This window comes from Bubalus kerabau, chromosome 6 (assembly GCF_029407905.1).
Source record: "Bubalus kerabau isolate K-KA32 ecotype Philippines breed swamp buffalo chromosome 6, PCC_UOA_SB_1v2, whole genome shotgun sequence".
Classification (NCBI taxonomy): domain Eukaryota; kingdom Metazoa; phylum Chordata; class Mammalia; order Artiodactyla; family Bovidae; genus Bubalus; species Bubalus kerabau.
This window is the reverse complement of record NC_073629.1, coordinates 119,892,607-119,912,819: the sequence shown is the minus strand read 5'-3', so window position 1 is coordinate 119,912,819 and position 20,213 is coordinate 119,892,607. Positions and strand designations below refer to the sequence as shown.

Genomic DNA, 20,213 nt, shown 5'->3' with positions numbered 1-20,213 from the left:
AATCAACTTTTAGTTTTATTAATCTTTACTGCTGTTTCCTTCATTTCTTTTTCATTTATTTCCACTCTGATCTTTATGATTTCTTTCCTTCTACTAATCTTGGGTTTTTTTTTTTTTTTTTTGGTTCTTCTTTTCCAGTCGCTTTAGGTGTAAAGTTAGGTTGTCTGCTCGATGTTTTTTTCTTGTTTCTTGAGGTAGGATTGTAATTACTATAAACTTCCCTCTTAGAACTGCTTTTGCTGCCTCCCATAGGTTTGGAGTTGTCATGTTTTCATTGTCATTTGTTTCTAGAATTTTTAATTTCCCTTTTGATTTCCTCAGTAACCTGTTGATTATTTAGAAACGTACTGTGGTATTTGTGTTTTTTTACATCTTTTTTTTTCTTCTTGTAATTGAGATCTAGTTTCATGGCATTGTGATCAGAGAAGATGCTTGATATGATTTCAGTTTTCTTAAATTTACTGAGTTGTGACCCAAGACATGGTCTGTCCTGGAGAATTTTCTATGGGCACTTGAGAAGAAGGTGTATTCTTATGCCTTTGGATGGAATGTCCTGAAGACATCAATGAGATCCATCTCATCTAATGTATCTTTTAAGACTTGTGTTTCCTTATTAATTTTCTGTTTTGATGATCTGTCTATTGGTGTGAGTGGTGTGTTAAAGTCTCCTACTATTATTGTGTTACTGTCAATTTCTCCTTTTATGTCTGTTAGTGTTTGCCTTATGTATTGAGGTGCTCCTATGTTGGGTGCAGAGATATTTACAATTGTCATGTCTTCCTCTTGGACTGATCCCTTGATCATTATATAGAGTCCTTCCTTATCTCTTGTAATCTTCTTTATTTTAAGGTCTATTTTGTCTGATATGAGGATTGCTGCTCTGGCTTTCTTTTGCTTCCCATTTGCATGGAATATATTTTTCCATCCTCTCACTTTCAGTCTATATGTGTTGTTAGGTCTGAAATGGGTTTCTTGTAGACAGCATTTATATATAGGTCTTGTTTGTGCATCCATTCAGCCAGTCTGTGTCTTTTGGTTGGAGCATTTAATTTGTTTACATTTAAAGTAATTATTGATATTTATGTTCCTATTGCCATTTTCTTAATTGTTTGGGGTTGATTTTGTAGATTTTCTTCTCTTGTATTTCTTGACTATACAAGTCCCTTTAACATTTGCTGTAAAGCTGGTTTGGTGGTACTGAATTCTCTTAACTTTTGCTTGCCTGGAAAGCTTTCTATTTCCCCATCAATTTTGAATGAAATCCTTGCCAGGTACAGTAATCTTGGTTGTAGATTTTTCCCTTTTTGTACTTTAAATATATCCTGTCATTGCCTTCTGGCCTGCAGAGTTTTCTGCTGAAAAATCAGCTGTTAAGCAAAGGGGATTTCCCTTGTATGTTACTTGTTGCTTTTCCCTTGCTGCTTTTAATATTCTTTCTTTGTGTTTAGTCTTAGTTTGATTAGTGTGTGTCTTGGTGTGTTTCTGCTTGGGTTTATCCTGTATGGAACTCTTTGCACCTCTTAAACTTGATTGACTATTTCCTTTTCCATGTTGGGCAAATTTTCAACTATAATCTCTTCCAAAATTTTCTCATATTCTTTCTTTTTCTCTTCTTCTTCTGGGACCCCTATAATTCGAATATTGGTGCATTTGATATTGTCCAAGAGTTCTCTGAGATTATCCATAGTTCTTTTCATTCTTTTTACTTTATTCTGCTCTTCAGAAGTTATTTCCACCATTTTATCTTCCAGCTCACTGATTCTTTCTTCTGCTTCAGATATTCTGCTATTGATTCCTTTTAGAGTATTTTTGATTTCAGGAACTGTGTTGTTTGTCTCTGTATGTTTATTCTTTAATTTTTCTAGATCTTTCTTAATTGATTCTTGCATTTTCTCCACTCTGTTTTCAAGGTTTTTGGTTACCTTTACTATCATTATTCTGAATTCTTTTTCAGGTAGTTTGCCTATTTCCTCTTCATTTATTTGGACTTCTGTATTTCTAGTTTGTTCTTTCATTTGTGTATTATTTATCTGTCTTTTCATCATTTTTTTAAGCTTATTGTGTTTGAGGTCTCCTTTTCCCAGGCTTCAAGGTTGAATTCTTTCTTCCTTTCAGTTTCTGCCCTCCTAAGATTAGTCCAGTGGTTTGTGTAAAGTCCATATATGGTGAGCTTTGTGCTGGGTCTTTTCTTTTCTTTCTTTCTTTTTTTTTTTTTAACATCTCATGATTTTATTTTTTTTTAATTTAAATTTATGTGTTTAATTCAAGGCTAATTACTTTACAATATTGTATTGGTTCTGCCACACATCATCATGAATCCACCACGGCTGTACATGTGTTCCCCATCCTGAACCCCCCTCCCACCTTCCTCCCCATACCATCACTCCACGTCATCCCAGTGCACCAGCCCCAAGGATCCTGTATCGAACCTGGACTGGCAATTCGTTTCTTATATGATATTATACATGTTTCCATGACATTCCCCCAAATCATCCCACCAAAAGATTGTTCTATACATCTATGTCTCGTTTGCTATCTCTCATACAGGGTTATCATTACCATCTTTCTAAATTCCATATATATGCGTTAGTATACTGAGTTTTTTATTTTGTTTTTTTGTTTGTTTTTCCTCTGATGGGCAAGGCTGAGTGAGGTGGTAGTCCTGTCTGCTGATGATTGGGTCTGTAATTTTGCTTCATTTGCTGTTTAGATGAGGCGTCCTGCATAGGGTGCTACTCGTGGTTGAGTGATGCCGGGTCTTGTTTTCAAGCAGTTTCCTTTGTGTGAGTTCTCACTATCTGATACTCCCTGGGGTTAGTTCCCTGGTATTCTAGGGTCTTGGAGTCAGTGCTCCCACTTCAAAGGCTCTGGGCTTGATCTCTGGTCAGATTCCACAAGTAGTTTGTTATGGCATTAAGTAAGATTAAAACAAATACCCCAAAACGAGTATCCAAAGATGAACCCTGACAAATGGAAGTTACAAAATCAGGCAAATAATAATTAAAATAATGGAATATACACATATACATATACACCCATAAGCAAAATCAAAACAGCCCAACAAAAATAAAGTACAGCAGATTGACCCAGCAAACCAAGGTAATCAAAAATTATATTTACCAGTTAAGAACAAAACTAACTATAGCACAAACTAGGAAGGAAAACTAATGCAGGGTGCCAAGGGGAGAATAAAGCAATAAAAACAAAACTAACAAATATGTTGAGAAGAAAGGAAAGGGGGGAAAAAAAAACTGAATAGATATGCAAATTTAAATAGAGGTAGATGAAGAAGATTTATATACATTACAGATTAACTGCAAGGGGAAAAGAATAGTAGGAAAAGCAAACAAAGGAATAAATGTAGAAAAAATAATAATAAATTAAAAAAAATTAAACTTTAAAAAAAGAGAGAGAAAAAAAAAAGAAAACCTCCACAGAACTGCAAAAACCCAATGTAGATGCAGAGGTTTATAACAATAGTAAAAAATATGACTGAGGAAAAAAAAGAAAAGCTCAAAAGCTTAATTAGATTTCATAGTGACAAAAAATTGACAACTGCAACAGAAGGGGGAGGGGGGAAAGGCAGGGGAGAAAAAACCCCAACGAATCTACAGAACAAGTCTAAGCATAAGAAAATAAATGTTTTTCTTGAGTCACTGCTGTCAGAGTCCTTTCCCTCATTGGGAGTCACAGTCCACCTCACCTCCCTAGGATGTCCTTCAACACTGTGCTGGTCTCTGGACCTGCTGTGAGGGCAGCTCAGATTATAACCTGGTGCTAATCTTCTGTGTTCTTGCCTTCAATGTCCACAGCTATCAGAACTAGTGCGTTTTCTTTTGTGGGAGATCTCAATGTCCTTGTATATATTCCATAGACACAGAGTCTGCCCAGTTGACCACATAGATTTATTGTGCAGCTTGTACAGCTGGTGAGAAGGTTTTGGGTCTTCTTTCTTAACCACACTGCCCCTGAGTTTCAATTGTGGTTTTATTTCCACCTCTGCATGTGGGTCGTCCATCCACTGGGGTTTGCTCCTGAGGCTGCCCTGGAGGACTTGGATCTGCCCCAGTAAAGGCCAGGTGTGGAGGTGGTGCAGCTGCTTGGGTTGCAGGGGTTCTGGCAGCACCAGATACTCAGGGGAGTGGTCAGCTAGGGCAGCAGGAAATATAGTGCTCTAGAAGAGTATGGCAATGAGTATTGGCCTATACACTTCAGTATTCTAGCCTGAAGAATTCCTCAGACAGAGAAGTTCTTCTGTGGCAGGCTACAGTCCACAGGGTCGCAAGCAGCCAGAAATGGCAAAAGCGACCCTGCAAGCATAGACACAAGGCTTTTTTTTTTTTTTTTTTGCCTGTGGCAGCTCTGCCCCAGTGAGGGCTGGCATGAAGGTGCTTAGCTGCTTGGCTTGCAGGGACCCTGGCTGCACCAAGTGTGCAGGGACACAGACGGCCTCCAGTGCAGGAGTTATGGCCCTATCAGAGTCTTGTTTTGGCCTCTTGTAGCTGGTGATCAGGAGGCCTCTTCAGCCAGTCTTTTTCTATAGATCCGCCCATTTAGGAACTTAGATGGCTCCCTTGCCTGGGGTCCTTCTCAGTTGTTTGGCGCATCATGAACATAGAAGGGCCCTCCTGTCTGGGGTCCTACTCTGTAGATTGGTGCATCAGGCACTTAAAGGGACACCCTAGGTGGGGTTCTTGCCTTGAGAACCCCATGAACAGTATGAAAAGGCAAAATGATAGGATACTGAAAGAGGAACTCCCCAGGTCAGTAGGTGCCCAATATGCTACTGGAGATCAGTGGAGAAATAATTTCAGAAAGAATGAAGGGATGGAGCCAAAGCAAAAATAATACACAGTTGTGGATATGACTGGTGCTAGAAGCAAGGTCCAATGCTGTAAAGAGCAATATTGCATAGGAACCTGGAATGTCAGGTCCATGAATCAAGGCAAACTGGAAGTGGTCAAACAGGAGATGGCAAGTGTGAACTTTGACATTCTAGGAATCAGCAAACTAAAATGGACTGGAATGGGTGAATTTAACTCAGATGACCATTATATTTACTACTGTGGGCAGGAATCTCTTAGAAGAAATGGAGTAGCCACCATGGTCAACAAAAGAGTCTAAAATGCAGTTCTTGGATGGAATCTCAAAAACGACAGAATGATCTCTGTTCGTTTCCAGGGCAAACCATTCAATATCACAGTAATCCAAGTCTATACCCCAACCAGTAATGCTGAAGAAGCTGAAGTTGAACGGTTCTATGAAGACCTACAAGACCTTTTAGAACTAACACCCCCAAAAGATGTCCTTTTCATTATAGGGAACTGGAATGCAAAAGTAGGAAGTCAAGAAACACCTGGAGTAACAGGCAAATTTGGCCTTGGAATACGGAATGAAGCAGGGCAAAGACTAATAGAGTTTTGCCAAGAAAATGCACTGGTCATAGCAAACACCCTCTTCCAACAACACAAGAGAAGACTCTACACATGGACATCACCAGATGGTCAACACCGAAATTAGATTGATTATATTCTTTGCAGCCAAAGATGGAGAAGCTGTATACAGTCAACAAAAACAAGGCCAGGAGCTGACTGTGGCTCAGATCATGAACTCCTTACTGCCAAATTCAGACTTAAATTGAAGAAAGTAGGGAAAACCACTAGGCCATTCAGGTATTACTTAAATCAAATCCATTATGATTATACAGTGGAAGTGAGAAATAGATTTAAGGGCCTAGATCTGATAGATAGAATGCCTGATGAACTATGGAATGAAGTTCGTGACATTGTACAGGAGACAGGGATCAAGACCATCCCCATGGAAAAGAAATGCAAAAAAGCAAAATGGCTGTCTGGGGAGGCCTTACAAATATCTGTGAAAAGAAGAGAAGTGAAAAACAAAGGATAAAAGAAAAGATATAAGCATCTGAATGCAGAGTTCCAAAGAATAGCAAGAAGAGATAAGAAAGCCTTCCTCAGTGATCAATGCAAAGAAATAGAGGAAAACAACAGAATGGGAAACACTAGAAATCTCTTCAAGAAAATTATAGATACCAAGGAAACATTTCATGCAAAGATGAGCTAGATATAGGGCAGAAATGGTAATGGACCTAACAGAAGCAGAAGATATTAAGAAGCGGTGGCAAGAATACACAGAACTGTACAAAAAAGGTCTTCAAGACCAAGATAATCACAATGTTGTGATCACTCACCTAGAGCCAGACATCCTGGAATGTGAAGTGAAGTGGGCCTTAGAAAGCATCACTACGAACAAAGCTAGTGGAGGTGATGGCATTCCAGTTGAGCTATTTCAAATCCTGAAAGATGATGCTGTGAAAGTGCTGCACTCAATATGCCAGCAAATTCGGAAAACTCAGCAGTGGCCACAGGACTGGAAAAGGTCAGTTTTCATTCCAATCCCAAAGAAAGGCAGTGCCAAAGAATGCTCAAACCACCACACAATTGCACTCATCTCACACGCTAGTAAAGTAATGCTCAAAATTCTCCAAGCCAGGCTTCAGCAATACGTGAACCGTGAACTTCCAGATGTTCAAGCTGGTTTTAGAAAAGGCAGAGGAATCAGAGATCAAATCGCCAGCATCTGCTGGATCATCGAAAAAGCAAGAGAGTTCCAGAAAAACATATATTTCTGCTTTATTGACAATGCCAACAACGTTGACTGTGTCGATCACAATAATCTGTGGAAAATTCTGAAGGAGATGGGAATACCAGACCACCTGATCTGCCTCTTGAGAAACCTATATGCAGGTCAGGAAGCAGCAGTTAGAACTGGACAAGGAACAACAGACTGGTTCCAAATAGGAAAAGGAATACGTCAAGGCTGTATATTGTCACCCTGCTTATTTAACTTATATGCAGAGTACATCATGAGAAACGCTGGGCTGGAAGAAACACAAGCTGGAATCAAAATTGCCAGGAGAAATATCAATAACCTCAGATATGCAGATTACACCACCTTTGTGGCAGAAAGTGAAGAGGAACTAAAAAGCCTCTTGAAGAAGGTGAAGGTGGAGAGTGAAAAAGTTGGCTTACAGCTCAACATTCAGAAAACAAAGATCATGGCATCCAGTCCCATCACTTCATGGGAAATAGATGGGGAAACGGTGTCAGACTATTTTTTTGGGCTCCCAAATCACTGCAGATGGTGACTGCATCCATGAAATTAAAAGACGCTTACTCCTTGGAAGAAAAGTTATGACCAACCTAGACAGCATATTGAAAAGCAGAGACATTACTTTGCCAACAAAGGTCCGTCTAGTCAAGGCTATGGTTTTTCCTGTGGTCATGTATGGATGTGAGAGTTGGACTGTGCAGAAAGCTGAGCATGGAAGAATTGATGCTTTTGAACTGTGGTGTTGGAGAAGACACTTGAGAGTGCCTTGGACTGCAGACATCCAACTAGTCATTCTGAAGGAGATCAGGCCTGGGATTTCCTTAGGAGGAATGATGCTGAAGCTGAAACTCCAATACTTTGGCCACCTCATGCGAAGAGCTGACTCATTGGATAAGACTCTGATGCTGGGAGGGATTGGGGGCAGGAGGAGAAGGGGATGACAAAGGATGAGATGGCTGGATGGCATCGCTGACTCGATGGACGTGAGTTTGAGTGAACTCCGGGAGCTGGTGATGGACAGGGAGGCCTGACGTGCTGCGATTCATGGGGTCACGAAGATTCGGACACGACTGAGCGACTGAACTGATCTGAACTAGGTGGGGTCCTACTCTCTAATTCAGTGCCTCAAGCGTTTGATGGGCCAGCCTCTCTATTGTTCACCTGCCATGGTGGCATATAGGGAGAGGCTATGCTGATGGCTCCACCCCCTTCGCGTGACTCAGCAGTCATGGCTGCCTGGCTTCCTCCACAGGATTTTTCCCCCTCAATCTCCTCCCTCACATGCCCTCAATCAGTCTCTCTATCGTCAATAGCAGCTCTCACCCTGGGATTGCACCACAATCCCTAAACTCCGGTGCCCAGCCTCTATGCCTTCCAGGGGACCAGCATTCCTGTCCAGGGTACATGGGGCTGCAGCAAGGACTGTCTCATTCTCATTCCATTTAGGCTGCCACAGATCAGCTGTTTCACTCTCAGCCTTAAATGTTTCTTCTCTGACTCAGACAATTGCCCCTGTGTGGGAATCAGACCCCTGCTTCAGTTCCCCTGCCCGCTGAGGCAGATCCAGTCCTTCTAACACTCCTGTTCTTCCCCCTAGTTACTTCATCCTACTGAGTTCTGCATGGTTCTATAGGTTCTTTTCCTCTGGTCAGGTCCTCCTGTCCGCTCTCAGCTGGTGTTCTGCATGCACTGCTGTCTGAAGGTGTATCACTGATGTATCTGTGGAGAAAGATGTACCCCAAGTCCACCTCCTCCGCCGCCATCTTGTTCTATTTTTACTTCTGTGTCCTGTGCTTTTGGAGTCAGAGCTGAGAAATCATTGCCAAATCCGACATCATAAAGCTTTTTCTTGTACGTTTTCTTCTGGGAATTTAAGAGGTTGATGTCATACAGTGATGTTTTTAATCCATTTTGAGTTACTTTTTGTTAGGATGCAAGCTAAGGGGTCAACTTTATACTTTTGCACACAGTCAGTTTCCCAATGCTGTTTGTTGAAAGATCTGTCTTTTCCCCATGAGATGTCTTGGCACTCTTGTTTTCAATCATTTGATTATATCCATGAAATTTCATTTCTGGGCTCTCTGTTCACCTCTTTTGTTCTACAGATCTGTCTTTGTGCCAGTACCACCAGTTTTGATTACTGTAGAATTGTAATATATTTTCAAATTTAGAATTCTGAGACCACCAACTTTGTTTTCAAGATTTTTTTTTTTTTAGCTATTTGGTCTTTCTTGAGACTCCATTTGAATTTTAAAACGTAATTTTTATTTTCTGCAAAAAAACAGCATTGTGATTTTGATAAGGATTACACTGAATCTTAGATCACAGTGGGTAATTTTCCCATTTTCCAACTCATGCACATGGGATATCTTTCATTTATGTTGATACCTTTAATTGCTTTCAGCTATGGTTTCTAGTTCTATAACTCTTTTGTTTCCTTGGCTAAGTTGAGTCCTTAGTACTTTATTCTTTTTGATATTTTTGTAAATGATTGGCTTTATTAATTCTTTGTTAAATAGTTCATTGACAGTGCATAGTAATGCTGCTGATTTTAATGTGTTGGCTTTGTATATTGACACTATGCTAAATTTGCTATTATAACAGATTTGTATCTATCTTTAGGATTTTATATATATTGTATATATATTTTTATATATTGGATTTACCAAAACATTCTTTTGGTTTTTAAGTAAAATAAAAGGCACATTTTTCATTTTCACAAAGAATTTATTGAACAATGTATTCACCCTTTTGTTCCACTATCTTCTGCCATTTTTCAGGAAACTTTATAATTCCATCTTTCAAAAACTCTTGATCGTTCTGAGCCAAGAACTGCTTTAGGTACCTTTTACAGTCTTCCAGGAAATTAAAATGTTTTCCATTAAGAGAATTTTGTAAAGACCTAAATAAATCAAAATCTGAAGGTGTAGTGTTTGCTGAATATGGTGAATGAATCAGAACTTCCCAGCCAAGCTGTAACAGTTTTGCCTGGTCATCAAAGAAACATGTGGTCTTGAATTATCCTGATGAAAGATTCTGCAGTTTATGTTGACTAATTCCAGATGCTTTTCTTTGAGTGATGCTTCAGTTGGTCTCATTGGTAGCAGTGCTTGTTGGAATTAATTGCTTTCTTTTCCAGGAGGAGCTCACGATAGACGACTCCCTTCCAAACCCACCATATATGCAACATCACTTACTTTGAATGAAGATCAGTTTTTGATGTGGTTGGTGTTGGTTCATTTCACTTGTCCCATCATCCTTTCTGTTCCACATTATTGTACAGTATCCACTTTTCATCCCGTGTCAAAATTTGTTTTAAAAACGAAACATTTGTCACATTTAATTAGAAAATTGGAAGCTGAAATACGGTCAAGAAGGTTTTCTTTGCTTAACTTACATGGAACCCAAACAACAAAATGCTTAACATAACCAAGCTGAGTAAATGATTTACCATGTTGGATTTGGATATTTCTAGTATGTTGGCTATCTCCCATATGGTATAATGCTGCTTTTTCTCAATTAATGTCTTGATTTGATCACTCTCATATTCAACTGGTCTACCTCACCATGGATTATCATTCAGTGAGAAATCTCCAGGACAAAATTTTTCAAATCACTTTGAAACATACAATGTTTCAATAAGGTCAGTCACAGCACCTTCTGCATACAGTGCACACTTTTTTTTTTCATTTCAGTTGCATTTCAACCTTTCTTGAAATAATAAAGCATAATATGCCAAAATGTTGCTTTTTTTCTTTAATCTTCAATAATAAAATGGCTACACTGAGTGCAATAGTGCATGCACAAGACGTTTTGAAGGAGGTTGCCATTATCTTCATTCACTTCAGTTCAGTCTCTCAGTCGTGTCTGACTCTTTGCAACCCCATGGATTGCAGCATGCCACGATTCCCTGTCTATCACCAACTCCCAGAGCTTACACAAACTCATGTCAACCAAGTTGGTGATACCATACAACCATCTCATCTTCTGTCATCCCCTTCTCCTGCCTTCAATCCTTATAGTCTTTATAGATTTCTTTTAATTTTATTTTATTTTTAAACCTGAAACACTGTATTAGTTTTGCCAAACATCAAAACGAATCCACCACAGGTATACATGTGCTCCCCATCCTGAAGATTTCTTTATACTCCAACTCTCACATCCATACATGTGATTATCTTCATTAAACATACCATAGTTTGGTCTCAGGTTAAACAATAAGGAGGGAACACAGCCCTGTCCATCAACAGAAATTGGATTAAGATTTACTGAGCATGGCCCCACCCATCAGAACAACACCCATTAGTCTCTCCTATCAGGAAAATTCATAAGCCTCTTATCTTTATCCAGCAGAGGTCAGACAGAAGGAAAACCACAATCATAGAAAACTAATCAAACTGATCTCATGGACCACAGTGTTGTGTAGCTCAAAGAAACTATGAACCATGCTGTGTAGGGCCACCCAAGACAGACAGGTCATGGTAGAGAGTTCTGACAAAACGTGGTCCACTGGAGAAAGGAATGGCAAACCACTTCAGTACTCTTGCCTTGAGAACCCCAGGAACAGTATGAAAAGGCAAAAAGATAGGACACTAAAAGATTAACTCCCCAGGTCAGTAGGTGCCAAATATGGTACTGTAGAAGAGTGGAGAAATAAATCCAGAAAGAATGAAGAGACAGAGCCAAAGTGAAAACAACACCCAATTGTGGATGTGACTGGTGATGGAAGTGAAGTCCAATGCTGTAAAGAACAATATTGCATAGGAACCTGGAATGTTAGCTCCATGAGTCAAGGTAAATTGGAAAAGGTCGAACAGGAGATAGCAAGAGTAAACGTCGACATTTTAGGAATCAGTGAACTAAAATGAACTGGAATGGGTGAATTTAATTCAGATGACCATTTTATCTACTACTGTGGGCAAAAATCCCTTAGAAGAAATAGAGTGGCCCTCATAGTCAACCAAAGAGTCCGAAATGCAGTACTGGGGTGCTTTCTTAAAAACGACAGAATGATCTCTGTTCATTTCCAAGGCAAACCATTCAATATCACAGTAATCCAAGTCTATGCCTCAACCACTAATGCCAAAGAAGGTGAAGTTGCAATGTTTCTGTGAAGACCTACAAGACCGTCTAGAACTAACACCCCCCAAAACATGTCTTTCCATCATAGGGGATGGGGATGCAAAAGTAGGAAGTCAAGAAACACCTGGACTAACAGGCAAGTCTGGCCTTGGAGTACAAAATGAAGCAGAGCAAAGGCTAACAGAGTTTTGCTAAGAAAACACACTGGTCATAGCAAGCATCCTCTTCCATCAACACAAGAGACGACTCTACATATGGATATCACCAGATGGTCAATGCCAAAATCAGACTGATAATATTCTTTGCAGCCAAAGATGGAGAAGCTCCATACAGTTAGCAAAAATAAGACTGGGAACTAACTGTGGCAAGAATACACAGAAGAACTATACAAAAAAAAGATCTTCATGACCCAGATAACCAGGATGGTGTGATCACTCACCTAGAGCCAGGCATCCTGGAATGCAAAGTCAAGAGGGCCTTAGGAAGAATCACTATGAAGAAAGCTAGTGGAGGTGATGGAATACCAGTTGACCTAGTTCAAATCCTAAAAGATGATGCTATGAAAATGATGCACTCAATATGTCAGAAAATTTGGGAAACTCAGCAGTGGTCACAGGACCAGAAAAGGTCAGTTTGCATTCCAACCCCAAAGAAAGGCAATGCCAAAGAATGCTCAAACTACCGCACAATTGCACTCATCTCACATGCCAGCAAAGTATTGCTCAAAATTCCAGAAAAACATCTACTTCTGCTTCATTGACTACATCAAAGCTTTTGACCGTGTGGATCACCACAAACTGTGGAAAATTCTTCAAGAGATGGAAATACCAGAACACCTTACCTGCTTCCTTAGAAATCTGGATGCAGGTCAAGAAGGAACAGTTAGAACCAGACATGGAACAACACACTGATTTCAAATTGGGAAAAGAGTACATCAAGGCTGTATATTGTCTCCTCGTTATTTTACTTCTATGCAGAGTAAATCATGCAAAATGCCAGGCTGATGAAGCACAAACTGGAATCAAGATTGTGGGGAGAAATATCAATAACCTCAGATATGCTGATGATACCACCCTAATAGCAGAAAGTGAAGAACTAAAGAGCCTCTTGATGAAAGTTAAAGAGGAGATTGAAAAAACTGGCTTAAAATTCAACATCCAGAAAACTAAGATCATGGCATCTGGTCCCATCACTTTATGGCAAATATATGGGGGAAAGTGGAAACAGTGACAGATTTTATTTGGGGGGGGGGGCTCAAAAATCACTGCAGATGGTGACTGCAGCAATGAAATTCAAAGATGCTTGCTCCTTGGAAGAAAAGCTATGACCAACCTAGACAGCATATTTAAAAGCAGAGACATTATTTTGCCAACAAAGGTCCATCTAGTCAAAGCTATGGTTTTTCCAGCAGTTGTGTATGGATGTGAGAGTTGGACTATAAAGAAAGCTGAGTGCTGAAGAATTGGTGCCTTTGAACTGTGGTGTTGGAGAAGACTCTTGAGAGTCCCTTGGACTGCAAGGAGATCAAACTAGTTAATCCTACAGGAAGTCAGTCCTGAGTATTCATTGGAAGGAATGATGCTGAAGCTGAAACTCCAATACCTTGGCCACCTGATGCAAAGAACTGACTAATTAGAAAAGACCCCAATTCTGGGAAAGATTGAAGGCAGGAGAAAAAGGGGACGACAGGGGATGAGATGGTTGGATGGCATCATTGACTCATGGTTATGAGCTTGAGCAATTTTCCGGGAGTTGGTGATGTACAGGGAACCCGGGCATGCTGCAATCCATGGGGTCTCAAAGAGTCGGACACAACCGAGTACTGAACTGAACTGATGCCAGGGAGGTCCATGTGGTTGATACGTTGAACCAATTCTATCATATAACAGTATTTCTGCTTGCTTTACCAGTTACAGAGAGAAGCCTGATAAAATATCAACCATGATTTGGAGATTTACATTTCTTTTCATTTCTGTCAGCTTTTACATTACATATTTTAAATCTTTATTAGTTGTATACATATTTAAATTTTTCACATTACCCAGTTTGATTGAACATTTGAATTATGAAATGGCCCTTTATGAGCAAAATTTTCTCCTGAGGTCTATTTTGTATTTTAATGATTATTAAGCCACAAAAGCCTTGGTTTTCTTAGGATATTCATGATCCAAGTTTCTCCAGCTTTTCACTTGCATACTTTCTATATTTTAATGTGTGTATGTTCAGTTGCTCGGTCATATCTTACTCTTTGTGACAGATGGACTGTAGCCTGACAGGCTCCTCTGTTCATGGAATCTTCCAGGCAAGAATACTGGAGTGGTGGCCATTTATTTCTCCAGGGGATCTTCCTGAGCCAGGGATGGAGCCCACATCTTCTGTGTCTTTGGCAGCAGGCAGATTCTTTACCACTGTGCAACCAGGTTGGCCCCTATATTTTCATAGTAAATACAAATCACGTTTATGCTTTGGTTTGGGATTTCTGTCCAGGATTAAAATATTTTGTTTTAACAGATACTTTTACTCGACCTGCCCTGAGGGAAGGCCCATATTATGACTTAGGATGGGCTGTGCTGCTCCCGCAGACACAGAGTCCTGCACATCACTCTTTATCACACCAACACGCCAGGATGGAGCAGAGGAGGAGGAAGAGCTGTGGGCCAGGAGGTCACACCTGCAGCCCTAGGGAAGTCTTTCCAAGGATGGCCACTGGGTCCCTCTGATTTGCTTCTCATCTGGTGGACCGCAGCACTCCCAGAGGAATTTCAGACTCCCTTACCCCTCTTGTTTTGGGCTGAGATGTATCAAGGGAATTTTACCCACAGGACTAACTCTTCCAGGGACTCAGAGTGTTAGGAGTCCCAGAGTACTCAGAGTTTAGGCAGCAGCTAATTGGCCACTTGAGGCCTCAAATCCCAGCTGTGCCAGGTGGAGGGATCCTCTCCATAAAAAGATCCTAGTGTGCAGGTGCCACGGATGCTGGCCAGCTGAGGGGACAGAGAGAGGGGCAGGTGAGTTCAACATGGTTCACTCTGGTTGAACTGTGTTGTGGGAGCTCCTGGTACCCAGAACTAGAGGACCTGGACAGACTATCACTGACACTTAGGGGGCCACCCCTGCCCCCTCCTCAGTCTCACTTCACTGCAAGGAAGGCAGAGCTGAAGAGGGAGAGGAGGTGGTTCCTTGTGCCACTGAGAGTACAGGGCTATTTGCACAGGGGTGGGCGGCCAAGGTGGGTAGGGGCCACCAAACTTAGCACCAGCTTCAAACACATATTCAAGAGGATCTTGGGCATCCAAGCTCAGACTATCTGCCTCTGCTCTCATGTGAGAGTTGGGGTCAAATATTTCAGAAAGGAAAGCCTAAATATTCCAAATAGGACAGCCTATTCTTTCATCCACATCCTCTATTGAGAGAGAGCCCTGGCTCTCATAGACAACCTTCTAAGAGAACTTCAGTCTCAGAGGGAATGTGGGGGGTCATCACTCCTCCACAGGCACCACTGACCTCCAGCCTCTGCCTGCACACCCCGACTCCTGGGGAACTCACACTTTCAAAGTCAGATAGCTGATGCTACAGATGTCCAACTGATGCTACAGATCTGACCTCTAGAAAACATGAAACTCTATAAAATCAGCTTTCACCCTCTCACTAATCCTCCTCCCCTCCCTTGGAGGCACTATGGCTCTGTGCTAATGATCCATCCTTCCCACTCCTCCTCTTAAGTTGCATCATATCCTGTTAATTCCTCTGGCCATCACACAACTGGTCCCCATGTTTTATGATAGTGTGTGGCAGACAAGGGAGGTCTGGGCTGTGACAGGGACAGGAGGCAGCACCCAGAGGGGGACCTAGACATTGAGGCAGATGTGACCATGTTGGTGGCTCCCATTGTTCCAAGCAATCCCTACATGGAGTGTGCCAAGGTGCCAGTGGCATGGAAGTAAGGACAGGGGGAGGACATGGCATGCCCTGAGTGTGTCACAGTCCCTGTCCGGCAGGTTCTCAGGCCATGGAGCTGGGCTATCCACTCTCCATGAATTATGCCACATCAGGACTTAGCAGGAAAGAACCCTTAGATTCTCAAAGATGCAGAGAGCTCTGCTGATGGTTGCCATGATAGTCAAATCTCAGAGACAATGAAGCTGAGATATCTCTCACGGTCTACAGGGGTGACAGACAAATCACCCACATTAGCCTGGTGAGGACTGGTCCCTGCTCTGGTCCCGGCCTGGCCTAGACATAGGACCATCACTGGGTTGAGTCAGGATGGCAAAAAGGGCTTTACAATTTCTGAAATTAAAGTAGGGCTAAAATAAAGGGCTTCCCTGGTGGCTCAGAGGTTAAAGCATCTGTCTGCAATGCGGGAGACCTGGGTTAGATCCCTGGGTCAGGAAGATCCCCTGGAGAAGGAAATGGCAACCCACTGCAGTATTCTTGTCTAGAGAATCCCATGGACAGAGGAGCCTGGTGGGCTGCAGTTCACGGGGTTGCAAAGAGTCAGGCATGACTGGGCGACTTCACTTACTCACTTCACTCAAAATAAGGAACAGAACGTGCAGTATTAGATACTCGAACAAAGTGTAGACATGGCACGACTCAGAAGTATCCCCATGGGGAGGGAAAATATGTCCTTCATAAATGACCAGGAGATGCAAGCCATACTTACACCGTAGACACTCAGCTCTGGAGGAGCCCTGGACAAACCCCGTGACAACAGCTCAGAGTCTCCCAGAGAGGGAAGGCTCCATGCATGATTATGAAGGTGCAAGTCGGTGGAAACGTTTACAATTTCAGGTCAGTCTGAGCTCATTTGAAATGAGGAATGGGCAGTGGCTAGTGTGTTGGTCAGTGGGCAGTGAGACACGGAAGGGTGTGTGTGATCCACGGGAGGATCACCGTGTGACCTTGACCTGTTCCATCTCACTGTCTCCTGCTCTTGACTCTCTGCCCCTGTCACCCAGTTCAGGGAAATGTCACCCTATGGAAATGGAAACCTTTCAGCGATGCCTTTGCAGGAGTTTGTACTGGATGGATTTCAGACCCAGGCCCTGCTGTTTGCTCTGTTCCTGGCCCTGTACGTGGTGGCCATCCTGGGGAACCTCACCATGATCGTGGTCATCACCCTGGATGCCCATCTGCACTCCCCAATGTACTTCTTCCTCAAGAACCTCTCCTTCCTAGACTTGTGCTACTCATCTGTCATCTACCCCAAAGCCCTGGCCAACTTCCTGTCTTCCTCCAAGGTCATCACCTTTGCAGGATGTGCCACTCAGTTCTTCTTCTTCTCCATGGTGGGCACCACTGAGGCATTCCTCTTGGCTGTGATGGCTTATGACCGCTGAGTGGCCATCTGCAGCCCCCTGTGCTACCCCATCTCCATGCGCCCTTCGGTGTGTGCCCGCTTGGTGTTGGGCACCTACTGTGGGGGCTGTGTCAACTCCATTATTCAGACCAGCTTCACATTCAGCCTCCCATTCTGCAGCTCCAACCGCATCGACCACTTCTTCTGTGATGTGCCGCCTCTGCTCAAGCTTGCCTGTGCTGACACTACCATCAATGAGCTGGTCATGTTTGGCCTTTGTGGGGTCATAATTGTGGGCACCATACTTGTGATCCTCATCTCCTATGGCTACATCACAGTGACCATCCTGAAGATGCGATCAGTAGGAGGGAGACACAAGCTCTTCTCTACCTGCGGCTCCCATTTGACAGCTGTGTCCATCTATTATGGGACAGTTTTTGTCATGTATGCCCAGCCAGGAGCTGTGGAGTCTGTGGAGCAGGGCATGGTGGTCTCTGTCTTCTACACCCTGGTCATCCCGATGCTCAACCCCCTCATCTACAGTCTGAGAAACAAGGAGGTGAAGGATGCCCTGTGGAGACTGGGCCAGAAGCACACAGCCACGTGAAGGAGTGTGGCCAGAAGGGGCAGTGCATCTTGACATCAGGACAAGATGGCTTCAAGGGAGTCACTAGGTTTGGTTGGAGGAATTTGTTCCTTATTCCCTTAATTCATTCTTTCACCCAACATTTCATTCAATCCTTCACATACCATTGGCCATGCATTTCGAGTGTGAGATACAAAGTGAATGAGACATTTTCTTTGGCCTCAGAAAATTAATATCAATGGGGCATGACTCTAATCTTGAACTTTGTAGGTAGAGTGATGAACAGAGAGTCTTTGAGGCATAGTATGTGTCCCAAGTTCAACTCTACCAGTGAAGGTACATAACTAGACAAAGTCTCTGGCCATTTCCTTCACTTCTTTCCTGAATCGAATGCAAATGTGTGCTCAGAATTCTCCCCTGGACCACCTAGAAAGCGGGCTTTAGCACACTCAGCCTTGCATCTTCCTTCGTGGTAGCCTGAGATTACTACTGCCAATTAGGAGGAGTTAGGAAGACCAGGTTCCCCCTTAATTTTGCAGTGTGGTTGTTCTTCCACCTTCCCCTCCTGTTCACTGATACTACCACAGCAACAAGGCAGCAGGGTGCACCTGTGCCCAGATTCAGAGGCTCTCAGTGCACCCTGTCCCGGGTTTCTCCCTTCAGACAGCAGCTGGGAACCCCAGGGAGTCAACGTGGATGCCTGATTCTCAAAGCTCAACTGACCCTTTACCACACAGCCTGGCAGGTGACACTGTCCTGACTACTTATGACCCTGACAAATGGTGCTTTATCATCGCAGACATCTGTTAATAAGGGTAACATTATTAACATTATTCTGGTGGCTGCAGAAGAAATCAGGGGTTGCTAAGAGATGGTGAACTTTCTTGGTAGGGAGCATAACTTTCTAGCCCTGTCCCGCAGTCCCCAGAAGCCTGGTCCCTCAATCTTGACCTGCCCATTCAGAGATCTATCCTCGTGCTCCATGGACCCAACACACTGCCTGGACTCAGAGCCCAGAGGCCTCCTCATGGTGTCTTTCTTTGGTAGCGTCATTCACTCCCATGGTTACTACAAGGAACTTGTCCAGTGAACTTGGGAGTGGTCTCTGATCATAGTTCTCCATCTCTTGCTCAGGAGAACTGTGAGGAGGAGCCAACACCCAAGCATCAAATTGCTACTCACCATCACTTATTTCCAGCACACTCCAAGGTATCTGCTGGATTCTTGGCCCCATTTGCCTTTGCTTTGAGCTCTCCAAAATTATTTCTGTCTCTGTAGTATATTTCTATAATCATCTGATACAATATATTTTTTGTTGAGTTCCCCAAATTACCTCTCCATGATATCATGCTTCTCATCCTCTCATGCTGTAATACTGTTCTATCTCCCACCCACTTTCCCCTTGTCCTCCTCATCATCCTCATTCCCCACTCCCTCCCCCTCCACTTCCCCTCCTCCCCTCCTCTGCCCCCTCCTCCCCCTCCAATGCCCCCTCCTCCTCCTTCTCTCTCTCCCTCTCATTTGTCCTGTATCATTCTACGGGGGTTCAAATAGATATTCATTTACCTATACCATACTACAAGAATATCTTTCACCGTCACTTAGAGCTGGACATTGTAGAATGTGTAGTCAGGTGGGCCTTAGGAAGCATCACTATGAACAAAGCTAGTGGAGGCAATGGAATTCCAGTTGAGCTATTTCAAATCCTAAAAGATGATGCTGTGAAAGTGCTGCACTCAATATGCCAGCAAACTTGGAAAACTCAGCAGTGGCCACAGGACTGGAAAAGGTCAGTTTTCATTCCAATCCCAAAGAAAGGCAGTGCCAAAGAATGCTCAAACTACCACACAATTGCACTCATCTCACACACTAGTAAAGTAATGCTCAAATTTCTCCAAGCCAGGCTTCAGCAATATGTGAACCATGAACTTCCAGATGTTCAAGCTGGTTTTAGAAAAGGCAGAGGAATCAGAGATCAAATTGCCAACATCTGCTGGATCATCGAAAAAGTAAGAGAGTTCCAGAAAAACATCTATTTCTGCTTTATTGACTATGCCAAAGCCTTTGACTGTGTCGATCACAATAAACTGTAGAAAATTCTGAAAGAGATGGGAATACCAGACCACCTGACCTGCCGCTTGAGAAACCTATATGCAGGTCAGGAAGCAACAGTTAGAACTGGACATGGAACAACAGACTGGTTCCAAATAGGAAAAGGAGTATGTCAAGGCTGTATATTGTCACCCTGCTTATTTAATTCTGTACATGCTTTGCAATCTTCTGCCACTTAATAGGTTCTCAGTCCATATCTATTGGCTGATTATAATTTGAGTTCAGTGTTAATTAGTCACTGAACTGAAAAATGTAACTTAAATAGTTCTAGTTACATTATTGAGTTAGTGTAGAATAAACATCTTGAATTTCAGGACCATACTGTACTTTAAATTGTTTCTATGCTAACTTTTTTTAAGGTTATAAGTTTCTAATTGTGTTTAAAAAAACATTTTGTTGTACCTGCTTTTAAGTGTACAGTTCAGTAATGCTAAGCATATTCACCTTTTCGTGTAACAAATCTCTAGAACTTATTTCATCTGTTTTCATCTTGCAAAA

The 20,213-nt window shown here is 42.4% G+C and overlaps 1 pseudogene; it reads left to right on the top strand.

Moving 5' to 3' along the window:
* Positions 1-16,685: 16,685 nt before the first annotated feature.
* Positions 16,686-17,624, top strand: LOC129656364 (olfactory receptor 12-like; annotated as a pseudogene).
* The last annotated feature ends 2,589 nt before the right edge of the window (positions 17,625-20,213 follow it).